This window comes from Heterodontus francisci, chromosome 14 (genome assembly GCF_036365525.1).
Source record: "Heterodontus francisci isolate sHetFra1 chromosome 14, sHetFra1.hap1, whole genome shotgun sequence".
Taxonomy (NCBI): Eukaryota; Metazoa; Chordata; class Chondrichthyes; order Heterodontiformes; family Heterodontidae; genus Heterodontus; species Heterodontus francisci.
In genome coordinates, this window is record NC_090384.1 from 84,721,176 (window position 1) to 84,743,975 (window position 22,800).

The window sequence follows — 22,800 nt, forward strand, 5'->3', positions numbered from 1 at the left end:
TCGCAGGGAGGGTTCCTCGTCTTCCAAGGCATCCTCCCCACATGGCAGAGACCACCCCAGCAGCTGGTAAGATCCCAGCGGCGGCGCATAGAGGCCCATAATTGGCCATCAGTAGGCCACGTAAGGGTTTCGATTGACTTTTGGACAGGAAGGCCGATGTTGGCCGATCCCACCCCGGGAGTCTCAGGTCAGGCAATCCTGGCATCGGATTCATTGGCAGCCGTCGCCGCTCCAAGTCTCTGGCCCTCCCTGCCACAGAACCCAAAGTTGGGCTGGGAACAAAATCCAGCCCATATGATTCCATGATTCTAAAGAGAGTTGGACTGTCTGCTCCCAGGGTTCTTCAATGCTGCTCTGTAACTGGTAGACAAGAACAGTCTGGGTGCCATCTTTTCTGATTTTTCCCTCAATGTAGGAAGTGCTTTAATTTTACTTGGTGCTTCAATCCCCATCCATATAGCTGAAGCAGATACTGCAGCATCAAAATATTTCAAAGTCGTCCTGATGTCTTCTTTAACCTCCTTGTCTCAAGAGACAATGGTTAAGTGCCTGGAGGTGGTCAGTGGTTTGCGAAGCAGCGCCTGGAGTGGCTATAAAGGCCAATTCTAGAGTGACAGACTCTTCCACAGGTGCTGCAGAAAAAATTGGTTGTCGGGGCTGTTACACAGTTGGCTCTCCCCTTGCGCTTCTGTCTTTTTACCTGCCAACTGCTAAGTCTCTTCGACTCGCCACACTTTAGCCCTGCCTTTATGGCTGCCCGCCAGCTCTGGCAATCGCTGGCAACTGACTCCCATGACTTGTGATCAATGTCACAGGACTTCATGTCGCGTTTGCAGACGTCTTTAAAGCGAAGACATGGACGGCCGGTGGGTCTGATACCAATGACGAGCTCGCTGTACAATCTGTCCTTGGGGATCCTGCCATCTTCCATGCAGCTCACATGGCCAAGCCATCTCAAGAGCCGCTGGCTCACTAGGGTGTATATGCTGGGGATGTTGGCCGCCTCAAGGACTTCTGTGTTGGAGATACGGTCCTGCCACCTGATGCCAAGGATTTTCCGGAGGCAGCGAAGATGGAATGAATTGAGACGTCGCTCTTGGCTGACATTTGTTGTCCAGGCCTCGCTGCTGTAGAGAAAGGTACTGAGGACACCGGGTTGCTACACTCGGACTTTTGTGTTCCGTGTCAGTGCACCATTTTCCCACACTCTCTTGGCCAGTCTGGACATAGCAGTGAAAGCCTTTCCCATGCGCTTGTTGATTTCTGCATCAAGAGACAGGTTACTGGTGAGAGTTGAGCCGAGGTAGGTGAACTCTTGAAACACTTCCAGAGCGTGGTCGCCGACATTGATGAATGGAGCATTTCTGATGTCCTGTCCCCTGATGTTCGTTTTCTTGAGGCTGGTGGTTAGGCTAAATTCGTTGCAGGCAGCCGCAATCCTGTCGATGAGTCTCTGCAGACACTCTTCAGTGTGAGATGTTAATGCAGCAGCGTCAGCAAAGAGAAGTTCCCTGATGAGGACTTTCCGTACTTTGGTCTTGGCTCTTAAACGGGCAAGGCTGAACAACCTGTCACCTGATCTTGTGTGGAGGAAAATTCCTTCTTCTGATGACTTGAATGCATGCGAGAGCAGCAGGGAGAAGAAGATCCCAAACAGCGTAGGTGCGACAACACAGCCCTGTTTCATGCCACTCAAAATAGGAAAGAGGTCTGATGAGGTGCCGCTATGCTGAATTGTGCCTTTCATATTGTCATGGAATGAGATGATGATACTTAGTAGCTTTGGTGGGCACCCAATCTTTTCTAGTAGTCTGAAGAGGCCACATCTGCTGACGAGGTCAAAGGCTTTGGTGAGATCAATGAAAGCAACGTAGAGGGGCATCTGTTGTTCACGGCATTTCTCCTGTAGCTGGCGAAGGGAGAACAGCATGTCAATGGTGGATCTCTCTGCTCGAAAGCCACACTGTGCCTCAGGGTAGACGCGCTCAGCCAGCTTCTGGAGCCTGTTTAAAGCGACTCGAGCAAAGACTTCCCCCACTATGCTGAGCAGGGAAATTCCACTGTAGTTGTTGCAGTCACCGCGGTCACCCTTGTTCTTTCAGAGGGTGATAATATTGGCATCGCGCATGTCCTGTGGTACTGCTCCCTCGTCCCAGCACAGGCAAAGCAGCTCATACAGTGCTGAAAGTATAGCAGGCTTGGCACTCTTGATTATTTCAGGGGTAATGCCGTCCTTCCCAGGGGCTTTTCCGCTGACTAGAGAATCACTGGCATCACTGAGTTCCGATTTTGATGGCTGTCGTCCAGCTCATCCATGACTGGCAGAGACTGGGCTGCATTGAGGGCAGTCTCAGTGACAACATTCTCCCTGGAGTACAGTTCTAGGTAGTACTCATCCCAGTGGTCCATTTGCTTGCGTTGGTCAGTGATTGTGTCCCCTGATTTAGATTTGAGGGGGGCGATCTTCTTGATGGTTGGCCCAAAAGCTCTCTTGATGCTATCAGACATTCCTCTGTTGTTTCCGGTGTCTGAGGCCAGCTGAATGTGACAGTGTAGGTGTTGCCAGTAGTCATTTGTGCAGTGCCTGGCTGTTCTTTGTGCAGCACTTCTGGCTGCTTTAAGTGTTAACTTAACAACGAGCTCAGTAGACTCAATGTGGACATTGCAGCACTTCAGGAGACACACCTCCCTGCAAGCGGATCTCTAAGAAAGCAAGACTACACCTTCTTCTGGCAGGGTAGGGATCCTGAAGAACCAAGACAGCATGGAGTGGGCTTCGCCTTCAGAAACTCTTTGCTCAGCATGACAGATGTTAACTCGCTGGGGACTTTTTTGTAGTTCAGCAGTGCAATGCGCTTAGCGGCTATGACAGGTTCCAGCTCTTCAAAGTGAGATTGAAACCAGTCTGCAATCCACTTCACACGTTTGCCATAGGTGGTCATTGCTGAGTCACAGATGGCGTCTCTGATGTGGGCCCACTTGATCTCTGCATTCCCTGTAGGAGTGTTTTGAAGGGCTTTTTCAAGTGAATTTAGAAACTTATGTAACAGCTGTGGATAAGAAATTCTGCTAGGTTGATGCGTGGGCAGCCCTTCTGCCTGGAGTGATGCAGCTTCTTTGGTTTGAGTCTAACCTTGCTGCACACCAGGGAGTGGTCAGTGTCACAGTCCGCACTGTGGAAGCTGCGTGTGATTTGAACGCTGCTTAAAGAGGCTCGCCTTATGACGATGAGGTCCAGACGGTGCCAACGACGTGATCTTGGGTGCCTCCAAGAAACCTGGTGTCAGGATTTGGTATAAAAGAACGAGTTGGTGATTCAGAGGTTTTGATAGGTAACTTAAGCAATCTCTGTCCATTCTCATTCATCCTTCCAATGCCATAGCGCCCAAGGCAGGAGGGCCATGAGTCATGGTCAGCCCCAACCCTGGCATTAAAGTCCCCCAGAAGGAACAGGTGTTCGGTATTGGGGATGCTACTAATGATATTATGGAGTTCCTCGTAGAACTGGCCTTTAGCTTCAGGTGGGGAGCAGAGTGTTGGAGTATAGATGCTGAGTAGGTGTACTGGATCAGAGGCGCTGAACAGTCGGATGGACATTATGTGTTCCAAGCCATTTGAGGGTGGCTCTGTCATGCTGAGCAAAGAGTTTCTGAAGGCGAAGCCCACTCCATGCTGTCTTGGTTCTTCAGGATCCCTACCCTGCCAGAAGAAGGTGTAGTCTTGCTTTCTTAGAGATCCGCTTGCAGGGAGGTGTGTCTCCTGAAGTGCTGCAATGTCCACATTGAGTCTACTGAGCTCGTTGTTAATGATGGCGGTCTTCCAGGAATTGTTGATTTGTGTTAGGTCTTCTGACATGCCAGGACACATAGTTCTGACGTTCCAGTTTGCAAAATGAAGGGCTGGTACCTTCTTTCCTTTTTTTGTTGTGCTGTTTGGTGCGGTGTTACAGTCGACTTGTCAGGCAATGACCCCAAGCTCCAAGCACCCATTGAAGCAGGTGCACTGTGGTGGGACAGAACCTTACTGACCGGGGGCTGCCCGGTTTGAGGCAGGCCGTAGCTGTCCAGTGAGGTGTGATGACCTCTCCCACTGACAAAGGCAACCCGTGGCGCCCAATTTCTACGCCAATTGAGCTGGACTTATAACCCATAACTGCCACCTTCCATGTTGTTTTGGTCGCTGTGAGGCGACTATGGAGTGACCTCTCCATGGCGCATGCCTGGGCGGATGTATGGAGGTTGTGAGTTGCCCAAGCGTCAAAACCTCCCTCTCGGCCTTCCTAGTGGAGTCCAAAGGAATGCAGAGCATGATGTTTGGCACCGGTATGGCTGCAGGAACTGCCGGAAACATGCCAAAGGTGACACATGACCGCCTTCGGGGTTCTGCACTGGATTTTCTGTTCGGGTTTACTCCCTTAGTCTTGGTCTCTCCCGCAACGCCCACCAGGCAGTGGGGTTGTTAGGGCCCCTGCTCAGGTGTAGGTGGATGCCGGTGGGAGGAAGTGGGGGGAAGGGGGTGTGGGAGGGGAGGGGGTGCGAGGAGGAGGGGTGCGAGTGGGAAGGGTGGAGGGAAGGGGGTGTGAGGGGGAGCTGGGAAGGGGGTGCGAGGGGAGTGAGCTGGGCGGGGAGGGGGAGAAAGGGGGGGCAGGTAATAAAACATTTCATCAGCTCTTGTATACTAAATAAAAGCACTGAGGAGTTATGGTGTGAAATAACATTTTACATCTGAATATAGTTGGGATCAATTTAACATTGCAGCATGTTTCTTTTTGGGAATTCATTAAGCCAAGCAATTTAACTAACTGATTTGTTCAGGTTCAAAGCAACTGAATATATTCAGTTAAAGCCAGACCATTCTGTGTATTTAGCCATGTAATTCACAGTTTATTATGCATTAAAACATAAAACTCATTTTAATATTATGATTTGCAAATGATCTGTTATTAAGCCCTACAGACATACTCCCCTGAATGTGAAATGCAGAAAAAAATTAAAGTTACACATCATTCGTAACTTGAACTGACGGGACCGCTTTTCTATTGTAAATCCAGTCAGTCTGGTCTATTCAAATATCTGGTTGAGTCCAGCCCATTATGTTCCATTTAATTTGTTATACAATAGAACCTGAACTCATGATGAATGACGAGAATATATATGAAAACAATCCGCAGATCAAAATGCAAAGACAACACTTGACTTCAGCCTTATTTATTTGGTCACTTATTGTTCTCTACTGCTATTGACTAAATGGTGTATCTTTATACAGACCTGACGGGGTAGCTCAAGTGGTAGGGCATTGGATGACATATTTACAGAGCCAAATTTCTGTTGTTTGAACTTGGTTGTCCTCTGTGTACAAATTCTGTTTGCTCTTTGTTCTCACCCATGTCACTAGATGGAGCTCCTTTGATGAGCTTTTAGTGGTGGAGAATCAGGGAAGGAAAGGATGACAAACCACCAAACTGACAAGGAGGCCTTGCCATCCAACAAGTCTAGCTCCTGTCGGCTAATCCAAATCATCATTGACTGTAGCTGTGGTTTAAATGACGGCCTAGCTCAGTGGCTGCCGCTTTTACTGTTGGGTTAGAGGGTCATGGGTTTGAGCCCCATGGCAGGGTTTGAGCTGATAATCTAGGCTGTCGGTCAAGTACATCTTGCTTTGTTCCTTTGGATGAAACATTAAACTCAGCTCCTGTGACATCTCTGGTGGTTTAGATATACATTAATAATCCCATGCCTGAAGAAGCAAAGAGAGTTTCCAAGTGACCTGACCAAAGTCACTCCCTCAATTGATACCAATCAAAACCGATTATAACTGGTCTTTCATTTTATTGCGGCTTGGTGAATATCAATACGTTTACTGACATCATAAGTCATTGCAATGTAGAAAATACTACTTTATGTAATGCATATTGAGACATTTTGACTTAACAAGGCATATACAAATGCATATATTACTTATTAATATAAGTCTGCTTCCCAGACAATTCCACCCCCTACCTGGCTGAACTTATAAGGGTCAGTTTTAATACCCCCCACCTCCCGCCATGGGGTTGGAGCGGGCAGGGAGTTAAGATGGCGGTGGGGGTTTGCGCCACATTCCTGTCCTCCCCCATCATCATAACTTACCTTCGATCAGGCACGGTGTGGGGAACCCACTCCAGAGAAGTTGGGAATAAAAGCAAAAAATGCTGGAAATATTCAGCAGGTCTGGCAGCATCTGTGGAGAGAGAAACAGTAATAATGTTTCAGGTCAGTGGCCTTTCAGCAGAACTGGCAAAGGTTAGAAATGTAATAGGTTTTAAACAAATAAAGCAGGAGTGGGGCAAAAGATAACAAAATGGAAGGTGTTGATAAGACAGAGGGTCCCAGAGAATAACTGACCAGATGTCATTAGGCAAAGGCAAAGGGTATGTTAATGGTGTGGTGAAAGACAAAGCGTTAGTGCAGAGAGGGTGTTAAATGACAGAATAATGAACAGCCCTGACCAAAAGCACAAACATTTTTAAAAAAACAGTGGGCAGGCACATGGTAAAAAAATGAATGATAAAACAAACTAAAATAAAATAAAATAAAAAAAGAAAACTAAAAATGTAAAAGTCATGCTCTGAAATTATTGAACCTAATGTTCAGTCCGGCAGGCTGTAGCGTCCCTAATCGGTAAATGAGATGCTGTTCCTCGAGCTTGCGTTGATGTTCACTGGAACACCGCAGCAAGCCCAGGACAGATATGCAGACATGAGAGCAGGGGGGTGTGTTGAAATGGCAAGTAGCAGGAAGCTCGGGGTCATGTTTTCAGACTAAGAGAAGGTGTTCCGCAAAGCGGTTACGCAATCTGCGTTTGGTCTCCCCAGTGTGGAGGAGACCGCATTGTGAGCAGCGAATACAGTATACTAAATTGAAAGAGGTACAAGTAAATCGCTGCTTCACCTGAAAGGTGCGTTTGGGGCCTCGGACACTTCAGCCGGGAATCAACCTTTGCACATGTAAATACGGCTGGAACTAAAAATCACACTCTGCAGAGGGAGGGGGTGATAAGGGGGAGACAGACAGCTGTTTGTTTCAGCCCTGCGCCCCTGATTCTTGGCCTCAAGTTAAAATAAACATTATAAAGCACGGGTAATAATGAAGTTATTACGCTGGAGATGGAAAATGATTTTTAAAAAATTCTCTAAAAACTTGCGAATTTTTTTACTGAAATTTGGAGGGGTCCTCCAAATCTCAAGGGTGTTTGAGCAGAATCTTCACCACTTTAAAAATTTATGGTTCCCAACCCCACCTATGTCAGAGGTGTGCCCTGTGGAGCAATCTTACTGGAAGCGGCCAATTAGCAGGCCGCCTCTGCGTTCATTGTCCAAATAAGGACACAGACGCGGGAGGCCCAATAGAACGGCCTGCAGGACTAGTGGGCTGGCAGCCCCACTGGGAGAGTTCGGCACTGCCGAGGCAGATGGAAAGTGCAAGGGCACCTCAAAATGGGGATGTTGTCGAAAAGTTTCAGAGTGCTTAATAAAAATGAGGACCTAGAGTAGCTGGGGCCATCAGTGTGGAGGAGGCCCACGCTCCCCCAAAAGAATGCTTTTGGCTGCGACTGTGCCTGCTTCAATATTGTGGCTCCATGATAGTGAGGTGGACAGCAGCTTTCAATGTCGCTTTGACCTTTTCCTGTGAGGCCTCCTCCGATGCCCTGCCAGCCTCCTGACAGAGCATGGGTCCCGCACACATTCCGTAAGATTGCATTGCTGTGCACAGTGAAGGACTAATTGCTCCTATAAATACCTTGATTGGCTACCTGCCACAGACGGGCAGGCAACCGCTGCCACAGGGAGCCTATCTCTGGGAAAATCTCCTGGAGGAGGGAACACATCAGGGAGCCGACACGACACGCCTCGCCTCGCTACAATTGTACAGGGTTTTGGTGAGACCACAGCTGGAGTACTTTGTGCAGTTTTGGTCTCCACATTTATGAAAGGATATACTTGCATGAGAGGCAATACAGTGAAGGTTCACTAAATTGGTCCCTGGGTTGAGAGGGTTGTCCTATGATTAGAGGCCGAGTAAATTGGGCCTATACTTATTGGAGTTTAGAAGAATGAGAGGTGATCTCATTGAAACGGACAAGAGTTTGAAGGGAAACAAGAAATGCCGAATTCACTCAGCAGGTCTGGCAGCATCTGTGGAAAGAGAAGCAGAGTTAACGTTTCGGGTCAGTGACCCTTCTTCGGAACTGACCCGAAACGTTAACTCTGCTTCTCTTTCCACAGATGCTGCCAGACCTGCTGAGTGAATCCGGCATTTCTTGTTTTTGTTTCAGATTTCCAGCATCCGCAGTATTTTGCTTTTATATAAGAGTTTGAAGGGGCTGGGTATGGTAGACACTGAAAGGTTGTTTCCACTGGTTGGGGAATCTAAAACACAGGGTACAGTCTCATGATAAGGGGACGATCATTTAGGACTGAGATGATGAAAAATTACTTCACTCAAAGGGTTGTGAATCTTTGGAATTCTCTGCACCAGAGGGTTGTGGATGCTCCATCGTTGAATACATTTAAGGCTGGGATAGACAGATATTTGGTCTGTCAGGGAATCTAGGAATATGGCGAGCTGGTGGGAAAGTGGAGTTGAAGCCAAAGATCTGTCATGATCATATTGAATAGCGGAGCATTCTCAATGGGCCATATGATCTACTCCTGCTCCTATTTCTTGTATTCTTGTGCCTCAGTCCGAATTTCCATTCCACCCACCATGAAGAGGGAAGAAAATTGATGCAAAAAATCTACAATTTGAGTTTCCAATTTCCTATTAAGTTCTCTTTCAGTTATCAGCTTTATTCATTAATATAGGAGCCCTGCACCAACCCAGCCTTAAGAACCTCATCACCTCGTGGGAAAACGGGGGTAACATTATTGAGCTCAAATGAGATAACAGTAGCTGGCTACACAGGTGTGTCTATTGCACTCTGCTCTTGGAAAGGACTTAACTCAAATCTTAGTGCAGGTGACTTAACAAGAAAAAGTGGAAGAACTGGAACAAACATAGTGATGTTACTGAAATGGAGGAGTTTCTGGAGGATGCGCGGCTGCTGAAGTGGATGCTCGGTGGTCTTGTGTCTGAAAAGGCAGATGACAGCCTGTACTTCAGTGACATTAGAGACAAAATGAAAGATCTGCTCCATACTAGAGGACAATTGAAGCCTTTTCAGATTGAACTAATTCTACAGTCTTGTTGATGGAGCTTCTTGAGCATCTTACGAGGGAAAGTAACTGACATGGTTTCCCATTGTCTTATTCACAGCTGTTATCTTCAGTGGGTATCTATTAAAGGCTAAGGAGCATCATCGATGCTTTACGATGGGGGAAATGGAGGGGGCAGGGGTGGCCACCCGTATCCATCGGACACAGGTATCCCAATGGATGTTAATCTAGCGTTCAGAGCTGACACTCTGATTTCCACTCACTCTGGTTGTCTGGAGTTGGGCCCAACCCACGTCCTTTATTTGAGTGGTGGAAGTATCACCATTGAGCTAGTGATCACACCGTCCAGACGTGTACACCCTACTGGATGTTAACCCAGTGTTCAGAGAGTCTCCACTGATCAGGGCTGTCTAGAATGGTTCGCAAACCCTTTGTTGTCTGGCTCAGAATTGGGAATACTACCAATAAGCCAAAGGATCACTACAGCTATGTGTGTGTGTGCAGTCATAAACCCATAACTATCATTGGAGAAATTTATATAAAACTTGAACTCACCATGTTTACCTTTCAAAACTGGAATTTTAGTAAAATCTCTTAAGAGCACAAAGGAGCGTGGTGGCAATTGAACTATGCAGAATATTATGGACTTACTGTCATTAAGAAATAACAAATTAAGTGAAGTGAGAATCAACAGGATAATTGAAGGAAAGGTACTATGGGAATTCAACACATGGAAAATGATTGTGTTCTCAGAGGCAGATTTAATGAAGAAGTGGGTCAGTGAATATGATATTGGCCCATAATTTGCTGTCATAGGGCATCGAATGGCATCAGCTATTAGTTAGACTTGCCCTTGCCTGTTTAGGTTTTACATTTTTTGTGTAGCAAGTTGTTGAAAATGCAAGCTGATAAAGTCATAGTTAAGGTAGAGGGGCATCTGGGACCCGAGTGAACAGGGGAAGCAACATTACAGCTCCTTAATTATTCAGATTGAACGATTGTGAAATTAACAGCACAAGCAATGAGAAGGAAACTAGAGTTGGTCAGTTCATTGTCAAATCAGGTACAGAAAGAAATAACAAGAGAGAAAGAAAGATTGAATTAAGAGAGAGAAAAACAAGCAGAAAGAAGAGTTTTTCAAAATCAAAATTTTAATTCTTACAGGATCAAAATCTCCAACAACTACTAAAACCTAAAGGAATGAGATTCCACACTTGTAATAGTTAATTTTCAGTGCTAGAGAGGTTGACTGGCAGTAATTAACACTTAGTATTTCATTAATAGGGTACTTAGACTGGAATGGATAAGACTAAACTTTCTGTGGTGCGTTTAGTTCATTTCAGCAACTTCATGATGTTCAATGTATTTCAGTAGTCAGGCAGAGAGCTAGATGCCATTTTTGTGAAGGTAATAGCAAAGAAGCATGTCACGGATGGCAACATTTTGATTTTTGAGTTTAATTGTGCATCTGCCCCTCACCTGAAATTGCTGTACCATTTGTGCATTAAAAAAAGGTGAGTGCCATTAGCCTCACTGTTACTTTGACAGCAAATTATGGCTCATTATACACTCAGGACTAGAATAAACACCCAACCAAGTGTGATGATTCACATTACAATGCACCTCTTATCCAAAACATAACCCCAAGCACTAACTACATTTTGTCTTTGGTTATAAGATACTCTAATGTAATTATAGATCTTATCACTGCACTAAAACCAAATGTGTTTTTAGCTTGGCAGCATTCCAAAAGTATCAAAAAGTCCATCTAATGTCTGGATACAGACTGCAATGTTTCTTCTGGATTATGTTATCATTTGGGTTTATCAAAGGTTGTGAAAAATAAGTAAATATATTTTAAAAAAAAGAACTTTGACCTACTTAATTATGTTATCCTTTTAATCTGCAAACAGTACCAATAAAATGTACAACTGATGAGATTATTTCCCTTTGAGGAAATCTGTGGCGAGGAAATGATAGATATCATTGCAGCTACAGCATTGATCTTCACTATTATTGAACTACTGAAGGGCTTCTCACCTTTCCACCTGTATAATTTGTTGACCAATATAGACCTGTTAGTAACATATATCATGGATGAAAACAAATATTGGGTTACAGATTAAAAAGACAACCACTGACACATCACTACATGACCATGAAAATGCTACTTGTAATACAGGAAGAAATGTTGGATAGTCTTATGAAGGGTTTAGCTAATTTACCCGTGGTTCTACAGTATAGGATCTCAGAAAGATATAAATATCTAGTCTCGTGAGTCTGTAATAATATATGCTGATATCTGGATCATGCCTCGATGGAGTTGAGAATGATATCTTTCTCAAATACTTGACAGTAACTGCTTGCAGTTTTAAAGGATCCATCAGCTAGCAAGGATTGCCCAATATATCAATCGGCAATCCAGGACTATTATTTCAATGACCTTTGTAAGCAGAGCATGAATTATGTTGGTGAACTATGTAATAAGGCTGAATCCTTAATCAGGCATTCCCTGCAAGTAAGGGCGCTCATGGAAAGTGCTGTTTGCAAAATTCCGAGCCACAAGGCCTGGTTTTCCATCCATCAGTTTCCAAGCTAGTTCTCCCTGTGAGTGTTACTCTTCAAACTAAGTGTCCTTTCCAGGAACCAGCCCTAATATTGTGATAAATGTTTGTGATTATAATGTCATAACCTTTATTGGCAAATATGACTGCAGTTTATTTTTTTAAGTCAGCGTTGCTATAACTGGGGCAGCATATGTACAATGTGTATATATTTAGTGGCTGTGGTGAAAGAGATTGAAGAAAGAGCGACTTACCAGAAACCAGAAAAAAAAATGGTCTTATTCAGTTCAGGATAATGTCTTCCTCAGTTGGCACTTAATTCTGCTCTATATTTCACATTACTGAATCCCAAGCACACTTGGCTGTGCAACCTTACTAAGCCACACAACAATGATTGGTTAAAAAATAAATCTCTTGTTGCTGATGGTTTGTGAACAATATTCACACCGAACGATTCTGATCTACTGATGTCCAGAACTTTATCAAAGTGATTATTTAGGCTGCTCCTCAACAAATATTCTTATACCAACAATCTGTCATACACAAATCACATCTAAACCCAATCTCTAAACTCCATTTACTTTTGAACCATAACCAGATGCTATTTGACCAAATATAGCAGGTCAGTTATGATGTTTGAAATCCAGTGTACCCTCTGCAATCCGTTTCACCACAACCACTAAATATATACACATCGTACACATGCCTTCAATGTATGTCGTGTCAAGTTACCGAGAATAGTTTTACTGTATTGCATACAAGTCAGGAGTTTTGAGTCTTCATTGCTGATCTCATCGAATCACAAGTAAAGAAAGCACTTATGTCCTATTCATGATATTCCTAAACACTTCTCTTCGAATGAAATATTTCTGAAGTGCAATCATAGTAGTTTTGTAGGCAACCACAGCAATAATTTGTACACTGCAAATGAAATGGGTGACCTGGTAATCTGCTTTGGCAGTGTTGGTTGAGGGAGGATTGTTAGCTAGACTGCCACATTGAACTCACAACTCTTTTTTGAATCGTGCTATGGGATCTTTTAGCTGGGCAGGTTGATTGTGCAAAAGTTTAATATGTTACTTGAAAGATGGCATCTCCGATCACAAAGTTCTCCCTCAGCAATGCACTGAAATGTCAGCCTAGATTATGCGCCTGAACCCATAACTTTCTGACACACATTTAAAAATGCTGGCAACTGAGCCCAGCTGACAATTAGCATATTGACACACATCAGTTTCTTTCATTAACACTCACATTACTCACTGATAGTTAGTTATTCAACAAATTCAATAATAGCCTTGCTCTTTTAAGCATTTGATTGACATAATCAGATTAATCAGATTTTACTATTTATAAATATATTATACTAGGAGTGCATGATTCCTTTAATTTAATTCTATTTCTAGCTCCGTGTCTTCGTTGCAGCACCATGATGAGCGATAATATTTGAGGATAAGTCATCTAATATACGTACCAAGGAAATATGGCAATATTTTAATTATTTCTATTGTTGAATGAACACAAATGACAGCATTACTCCTGAAATAATCAAGAGTGCTAAGCCTGCTATACTCTCAGCACTCTATGAACTGCTTTGCCTGTGCTGGGATGAGGGAGCAGTACCTCAGGACATGCGCGATGACAATATCATCACCCTCTATAAAAACAAAGGTGACCGCGGTGACTGCAACAACTACCGTGGAATCTCCCTGCTCAGCATAGTGGGGAAAGTCTTCGCTCGAGTCGCTTTAAACAGGCTCCAGAAGCTGGCCGAGCATGTCTACCCTGAGGCACAGTGTGACTTTCGAGCAGAGAGATCGACCATTGACATGCTGTTCTCCCTTCGTCAGCTACAGGAGAAATGCCGTGAACAACAGATGCCCCTCCACGTTGCTTTCATTGATCTCACCAAAGCCTTTGACCTCGTCAGCAGACGTGGTCTCTTCAGACTACTAGAAAAGATCGGATGTCCACCAAAGCTACTAAGTATCATCACCTCATTCCATGACAATATGAAAGGCACAATTCAGCATAGCGGCGCCTCATCAGACCCCTTTCCTATCCTGGGTGGCGTGAAACAGGGTTGTGTTCTCGCACCTACACTGTTTGGGATTTTCTTCTCCCTGCTGCTCTCACATGCGTTCAAGTCTTCAGAAGAAGGAATTTTCCTCCACGCAAGATCAGGTGGCAGGCTGTTCAACCTTGCCCGTCTAAGAGCGAAGACCAAAGTACGGAAAGTCCTCATCAGGGAACTTCTCTTTGCTGACGATGCTGCATTAACATCTCACACAGAAGAGTGTCTGCAGAATCTCATCGACAGGTTTGCGGCTGCCTGAAACGAATTTGGCCTAACCATCAGCCTCAAGAAAACGAACATCATGGGACAGGACGTCAGTGATGCTCCATCCATCAATATTGGCAACCACGCTCTGGAAGTGGTTCAAGAATTCACCTACCTAGGCTCAACTATCACCAGTAACCTGTCTCTCGATGCAGCAAACAACATGCGCATGGGAAAGACTTCCACTGCTATGTCCAGATTGGCCAAGAGAGTGTGGGAAAATGGCGCACTGACACGGAACACAAAAGTCCGCGTGTATCAAGCCTGTGTCCTCAGTACCTTGCTCTACGGCAACGAGGCCTGGACAACGTATGTCAGCCAAGAGCGACATCTCAATTCATTCCATCTTCCCTGCCTCCGGAGAATCCTTGGCATCAGGTGGCAGGACCGTATCTCCAACACAGAAGTCCTTGAGGCGGCCAATATCTCCAGCATATACACCCTACTGAGTCAGCGGCGCTTGAGATGGCTTGGCCATGTGAGCCGCATGGAAGATGGCAGGATCCCCAAGGACACGTTGTACAGCGAGCTCGCCACTGGTATCAGACCCACCGGCCGTCCATGTCTCCGCTTTAAAGACGTCTGCAAACGTGACATGAAGTCCTGTGACATTGATCACAAGTCATGGGAGTCAGTTGCCAGCGATCGCCAGAGCTGGCGGGCAGCCATAAAGGCGGGGCTAAAGTGTGGCAAGTCGAAGAGACTTAGCAGTTGGCAGGAAAAAAGACAGAAGCGCAAGGGGCGAGCCAACTGCGAAACAGCCCTGACAACCAATTTTATCTGCAGCACCTGTGGAAGAGTCTGTCACTCTAGTATTGGCCTTTATAGCCAGTCCAGGCACTGCTCCACAAACCACTGACCACCTGCAGGCGCTTACCCATTGTCTCCCGAGACATGGAGGCCAAAGAAGAAGAGTCATATCAGTATTCAGCATTTATACCCGATAGCCCGATGTATAATGTTGTCATGGTTGTTAAGTGCCTGCTCAGTTTACACAGATGAGGTTTGTTAAAAACAAAGAGCATTTAGAGAAAAAACATCTTCAATTTGTATATCACATAGTAAAAGTTTTCAGAACACTATTATAGAGGGAAATTGGTGGCTAGCGAGCAAGAAAAGAGGAAATGGAGGGGACGGAGGGTGAAAGAGTCACAAAAAACACAACAGAGTATAACCAGGGACTTCATGCTGAATGGATAATTGGGCAAATTGAGGAAAGAGGAGCAAGAGTCAGGTTGGTGTTGGTAGAAATGAAAAAAATGGTTTCCGCTTGGTGGATATATGAAATTACGACTCATCCAAGATCCGCAGGTTGAAGAGGGCATCAGAAAGCATCATACCATCTGTATGCACCAGTATTGAACACAAGAATAACAAAGTGTCAGGCTAAAAAGGAATTTCCTTTGATCCAACTTGATTAGGTGTCAAAATTTTGAATGGCATATGTACATTCAATATTAGCCTGACCACAAAAAAATTACATTATTACAACTTATTTGTGCTAAAGATTTGGCCCTGAAATTTGCTGAGTCCTACCATTTGCCTGCTATAACTCCAGTGGCGGACCAGCCATTTGCAGCCATTACTCTGATGTTTCCGTTAATATCCCACTAGAGTTATTACAGAGCTGCAGCATGAGACCAGGAGAATCCAGATGGAATTTCAAGGTCATTAGGTTCGCTAGTTGCATTGTTTTGAAAATAAATGGAACTATATAACTTATGGGACTTTAACTTTCCAAATATTGACTGGAAATACTATAGTTCGAGTACTTTAGATGGGTCAGTTTTTGTCCAGTGTGTGCAGGAGGGTTTTCTGACACAGTATGTAGACAGGCCAACCAGGGGCAATGCCACATTGGATTTGGTACTGGGTAATGAACCCGGCCAGGTGTTAGATTTAGATGTAGGTGAGCACTTTGGTGATAGTGATCACAATTCGGTTAGGTTTACCTTAGCGATGGGCAGGGACAGGTATATACCGCAGGGCAAAAATTATAGCTGGGGGAAAGGAAATTATGATGCGATTAGGCAAGATTTAGGATGCGTAGGATGGGGAATGAAACTGCAGGGGATGGGAACAATCGAAATGTGGAGCTTATTCAAGGAGCAGCTACTGCGTGTCCTTGATAAGTATGTACCTGTGAGGCAGGGAGGAAGTTGTCGAGCGAGGGAGCCGTGGTTTACGAAAGAAGTTGAAGCGCTTGTCAAGAGAAAGAAGAAGGCTTATGTTAGGATGAGACGTGAAGGCTCAGTTAGGGCGCTTGAGAGTTACAAGCTAGCCAGGAAGGATCTAAAGGGAGAGCTAAGAAGAGCAAGGAGAGGACACGAGAAGTCATTGGCGGATAGGATCAGGGAAAACCCTAAGGCTTTCTATAGGTATATCAGGAATAAACGAATGAATAGAGTTAGATTAGGGCCAATCAAGGATAGTAGTGGGAAGTTGTGTGTGGAATCAGAGGAGGTAGGGGAAGTGTTAAATGAATATTTTGCGTCAGTATTTACAGTAGAGAAAGAAAATGTTGTCGAGGAGAATACTGAGATTCAGGCTACTAGGCTAGATGGGATTGAGGTTCACAAGGAGGAGGTGTTATCAATTTTGGAAAGTGTGAAAATAGATAAGTCCCCTGGGCCAGATGGGATTTATCCTAGGATTCTCTGGGAAGCGAGGGAGGAGATTGCAGAGCCTTTGTCCCTGATCTTTATGTCGTCATTGTCGACAGGAATAGTGCCGGAAGACTGGAGGATAGCAAATGTTGTCCCTTTGTTCAAGAAGGGGAGTAGAGACAGCCCTGGTAATTATAGACCTGTGAGCCTTACTTCGGTTGTGGGTAAAATGTTGGAAAAGGTTATAAGAGACAGGATTTATAATCATCTTGAAAAGAATAAGTTCATTAGAGATAGTCAGCACGGTTTTGTGACGGGTAGGTCGTGCCTCACAAACCTTATTGAGTTTTTCGAGAAGGTGACCAAACAGGTGGATGAGGGTAAAGCAGTGGATGTGGTGTATATGGATTTCAGTAAGGCGTTTGATAAGGTTCCCCATGGTAGGCTATTGCAGAAAATACGGAAGTATGGGGTTGAAGGTGATTTAGAGCTTTGGATCAGAAATTGGCTAGCTGAAAGAAGACAGAGGGTGGTGGTTGATGGCAAATGTTCATCCTGGAGTTTAGTTACTAGTGGTGTACCGCAAGGATCTGTTTTGGGGCCACTGCTGTTTGTCATTTTTATAAATGACCTGGAAGAGGGTGTGGAAGGGTGGGTTAGTAAATTTGCGGATGACACTAAGGTCGGTGGAGTTGTGGATAGTGCCGAAGGATGTTGTAGGGTTCAGAGGGACATAGATAGGCTGCAGAGCTGGGCTGAGAGATGGCAAATGGTGTTTAATGCGGAAAAGTGTGAGGTGATTCACTTTGGAAGGAGTAACAGGAATGCAGAGTACTGGGCTAATGGGAAGATTCTTGGTAGTGTAGATGAACAGAGAGATCTTGGTGTCCAAGTGCATAAATCCCTGAAGGTTGCTACCCAGGTTAATAGGGCTGTTAAGAAGGCATATGGTGTGTTAGCTTTTATTAGTAGGGGGATCGAGTTTCGGAGCCACGAGGTCATGCTGCAGCTGTACAAAACTCTGGTGAGACCGCACCTGGAGTATTGCGTGCAGTTCTGGTCACCGCATTATAGGAAGGATGTGGAAGCTATGGAAAGGGTGCAGAGGAGATTTACTAGGATGTTGCCTGGTATGGAGGGAAGGTCTTACGAGGAAAGGCTGAGGGACTTGAGGTTGTTTTCGTTGGAGAGAAGGAGGAGGAGAGGTGACTTAATAGAGACATATAAGATAATCAGAGGGTTAGATAGGGTGGATAGTGAGAGTCTTTTTCCTCGGATGGTGATGGCAAACACGAGGGGACATAGCTTCAAGTTGAGGGGTGATAGATATCGGACAGATGTGAGAGGTAGTTTCTTTACTCAGAGAGTAGTAAGGGCGTGGAATGCCCTGCCTGCAACAGTAGTAGATTCGCCAACTTTAAGGGCATTTAAGTGGTCATTGGATAGACATATGGATGAAAATAGAATAGTGTAATTCAGATGGTTTCACAGGTCGGCGCAACATCAAGGGCCGAAGGGCCTGTACTGCGCTGTAATGTTCTAATTCTAATTCTAATTATGTGGCACAGTATGAGGATGGCATTTTTGGCTGGGGAGCAGCTGTAGAAGGACTTTCAGCAAACCCTACCAGTTTTTAATAGTTAAGATTTGCACCATGGGCCATAGCTCAGTGATAATACTCTCACCTCTAAGTCAGAGGATCATGGGTTTAAGTTCTACTCTAATGCCTTGAGCAGAGAAAGTGCTGCACTGTCATAGGTGTCTTTTGAACAAGTTCTTAAATGGAGGTCCCGCCTTCCCTCTCAGGTGGACGTAAAAGAACCCATGACACTTTTTGAGGAAGAGCAGAGGCGTTCACCCAGTGTCCTGGCCAATATTTATCCCTCATCCAACTTCACTAAAACAGATTATTTAATCATTATCTCATTGGTGTTTGCGGTATTTTGCTGTATGCAAATTAGCTGCCATGTTTCAAACATTGCAACAGTGTCTATACTTCAAAAGTACTTCATCGGCTATAAAGCACTTTTGGACATCTTGAGGTTGTGAAGAGCAAGCCTTTTGTCGCTCAACTCATAAACTCTCTTGCCCACAATTTTACATTGCAGTCATATATTTCAAATATTTAAAATATTGCTGGTTTCATGACTTCATTTCAAATCTCTAATCAATTTAAGCACCTGCTTTTCCAATCCGTGCCTTGAGCAGGCAAGAGCATAGGCATTTACCTATTATTTTCAAAGAAGAAATCTGGCACATTGTTAATTGTGTGAATCATTTCATAATCAGTTGCATTTTTCTTGAAGCAGTTCGTTGACTGATGTCAGAAATTCCATGAAATATTGGATATGAAGCAAGTGGTGGAAATCCAGTGGGATTACATCACACAGCATGAACTGCCAAGTGGAGAAGGGTCCTATAAGCTTCAGATGATTTAACTCACTGTTTTTGGAGTTTTTTTTCCCCACAGTCCATAACACTGATCTTTTGTCCAGGAATATCCTTGGGCATTCTCCCGAACAGACTTGTCATTTCACACTGGTCATCTGCCAAAGTTACAGCATCAGGAGAACCTGTGAGCAACTTTTCCCCCTTATATTTATATAATAAGATTTTTCTTATTCAGAAATATTAACTTGAATAGCATTTCATTGTGTGATGTTACCAGTGTCATGTGAGGCTCCCACCTGTCAAGAATGAGGCACATTAATTTTATCCTGAACATTGATTTTTAACTGTTGTTGGAACCAGAAAATGACTTGTTAAACAGATCAGCCATGGCTGGTAAAAAAACATTTGCATACTAACAGACATCAAAGGTGGGGAAGCGCCTTCCAGGGCCTGCTAAGGAGGATACAATCCAAAAGGGCCAGGACTGGTTAGACCAGATGGTCACATGACTACCTGGCTGTTCTAGGGTTTTCTTTTGAACTGGCTGCAGAGAGTTTGAAGGCAGAGTGTCTGTTTGCTCCTGGACTGAGAAGATCTCTCTCATCTCTTTCTCACAAGCTTCTGAATCTGTTGAAGACACATGAACCCCAAGAGAGAAAAGTCTCCTACAGCGAACAAGGTTTAAGAAGAATACTGAGCCCTGATGAAAAGCAAGATCTACTGACAATCAAGGACTCTACAGTGAGCTCGAAGAACTGTAACAACAACTCTTCAGATATTGCCTCAAAACTTTTCCGCTTTATTTTTCTTCTGCTCTTTTCTGTCTCTATTAGCATGTGTGTATCGTGTATGCATACTAGTGTAGGCGTGTCATGTATCCGTAGGCATTAACCAAATTAGAGTTTAAGTTTAAGAAATTTCAACTTTTCTTTTTTAAACCTGAGAAAGCCTGTTTGTGCTGGTTTCTTTGCCTTATAATTGGAAAGTGGTGAACAAGGATTCACCAAGGGGGAGCTAAAAAAAACACGATGTGTTTAAAATTAAAACCCTGTTACAGTAAGGCCAGGTGAAGGCTGAAAGGGAACCCTAGACCTCTTTCTCACCTGGTCGTAACACCAGTTAAAAAATGATTATGTAATAAACTGGAATTTTCATATCAGTTTAACAAAGGCACATAATTGAAAATAATCTTTCTAAACATTATTTGTAAATGTAGAGTTTGTGATTAAAATGAAGAGATTTCTTAAAAAAGAACAGAATGAAAATATAGCAACAATACTCCAGAAATCCCTTGTTATAAACAGATGAACAGTGTTCTAAGGAGAATTTCCAACATCCATAGTGTTTTGCTTTAGTATTCTGAGGAATTTTTGTTTTTAAAGGATGCTTAACTGCTGTCATCAATCATATGGGAACAATTTTCATTTCACTATTGTTCAAATTGTGCCTAAAAATAGAGTGACAGCAGGATCAAAATGGGATGGGAAATAGGACTGCCCACTTCTGCTGGGTGTCTGTTCATTCCAATTTTCAGATGGGTCTGAATTTAGGTGGCGAGTGCCCCTGTTTTTCAGGGATAAACAGCTGATGAACAATTCAATATGGTAAATGCTGTGCACATGCTCATTCCACACTGGGGGAGCACATCAACCAAATTGGTGAGAGCTCCCCAGAGTCATCTATGGCACTAGCTTGAAACCATTGCTAGTCCCATTTCCATACAAATCCAGTTCATAACAATGGTTTTTGAGCCACCTTTCCCAAATATGATTGACTGCAGAATGGGGCTTGCACGTCCATTTTCTCTGGCATAAAGTGACCAAACTAGCAGTCATTAAAGGAACCACTGGAGGCTATCACATAAAGCTCACAGAGTCACAGCACTGCTACAGCGCAGAAGGAGGCCATTCGGCCTATCATGTCTGCACTGTCTCTCCAAATAATCATTTCACCTAGTATCACTCCCCTGCCTTCTCCCCGTAACCTGCACATTCTTCCTTTTCATATAACAGTTTAATTCCCTTTTGAATGCTTCAATTGAACCTGCCTCCACCCCACTCTCTGGCAGTGCATTCCAGATCTGAATCACTCACTACTTGAAAACTTATTCCTCATGTCGCTTTTGTTTCTTTTACCAGGAAAGTAAAACTTACTTGAATGTGGAGCCAGGATGCTCCTCCTGGATTAACACTGAAACTGCAGACCACTGTCAGCCATCTCCCAGTCTCCTCCCTCCCTCTCCTCACCAATCCCCCCTGAACACGCCACAGGCCTGGCGTTGGCATCCCTGCCTCTTCACAGCTGACATACTATTTTTGGGTGTGAACCAATTTTTAGGCCATTAAGTAAGAACATCATTCAATAAAATGTTCTATTACTTGCAATGATAGCAATTTTAATATAGACTGTGTGGCAATCAAAACATTAAAACACAAACAGCACTTGAAAAGGAATCAGGTTCTGTTGTAATCATTGTACCCTGAGCATTCAACACTAACTCCATTTTCTCTTTAAACTACTCTTCAATGGCTGTCATGAAAGAGATGATTCTAGCAGGCAAAGGTAACCTGACTCTCAAACAGGTTCATAGGTATAATAGATGTTCCAGGAGACTGGCAATTAAAGCCTGAAATGAAGCCACAGAAACCAGTCAATTAAGAAAAAAATACCTTGGGCCTTTCACCACTCTAACCTGGGTATGATCCCATATTGAATGAGGCACTGGATAGCATTGTTGAAAATAGTGTGATCGGATAGTTAAGTCAAGGTCGTATACATAGAATACAGGTGCAAGTTTGATGAGTGACTCCACTTTATGATTTGTTCTTCTCAAATTTTCTCCGCCCAAACACGAGTGATGCAACTTACATGGAAAATACATTTACTCAATGTATTGTGAGCAGAGATATTTCTGGCAAAGAAGAAGCTCATGATTCAAATAGATCACTATACATCTGGGCTGCAATGATAATACACGCTGGTCATCAAAGAGCTTTTTTGCACAACATGTGGTTGCAATCTGGAATGCACAGCCTGAGAGTGTGGTGGAGGCAGATTCAATCATGGCTTTCAAATGGGAATTGGATAAGCACCTGAAGGGAGCAGTAACCACTGCTGGGACTGCAGCTCAGCTGACCACATGGAGCACAGACATGGTGGGCCGAATGGCCTCCTTCATTTTTGTAAACATTCTATGATTCTAGCATCAATTGCCATTTGTGGAAGAGAATTCCAAACTTTTACCACTGTTTGTGTAAGGAACAGTTTCCTAATTTCACTCCTGAAAAGTCTTTATATTATACCCTCTAATCCGAGACTCCCCAACCAACGGAAATAGTTTATTTCTATCCACCCTATTTGTTCCAGTTAATAGCTTGAAAAATTAGATCAAATCACCCCTTAACCTTCTAAACTCCAGGGAAAACAGTTTGTATAAAGTAAGAATGCTAGTTTGTGCTATCCTCATAATTTATCTCCTGAAGTCCAGGAATCATTCTGATAAATCTACGCTGCACTCCCTCCTAGACCAATATATCCTTCCAAAGGGATGCCGAGAGCTGCTCACAATACTCCAGGATTTTAACAATCCCTCAGCTTCGTGATCTGTGGCAGGGGGCTGCTGCAGCTGGCTCCAGATGAGGCCTATCACTGACCTCAATGCTGGCAGGGCCCGGCCCAATCCTTCCAGCGGCAGTGAGGCTCCGT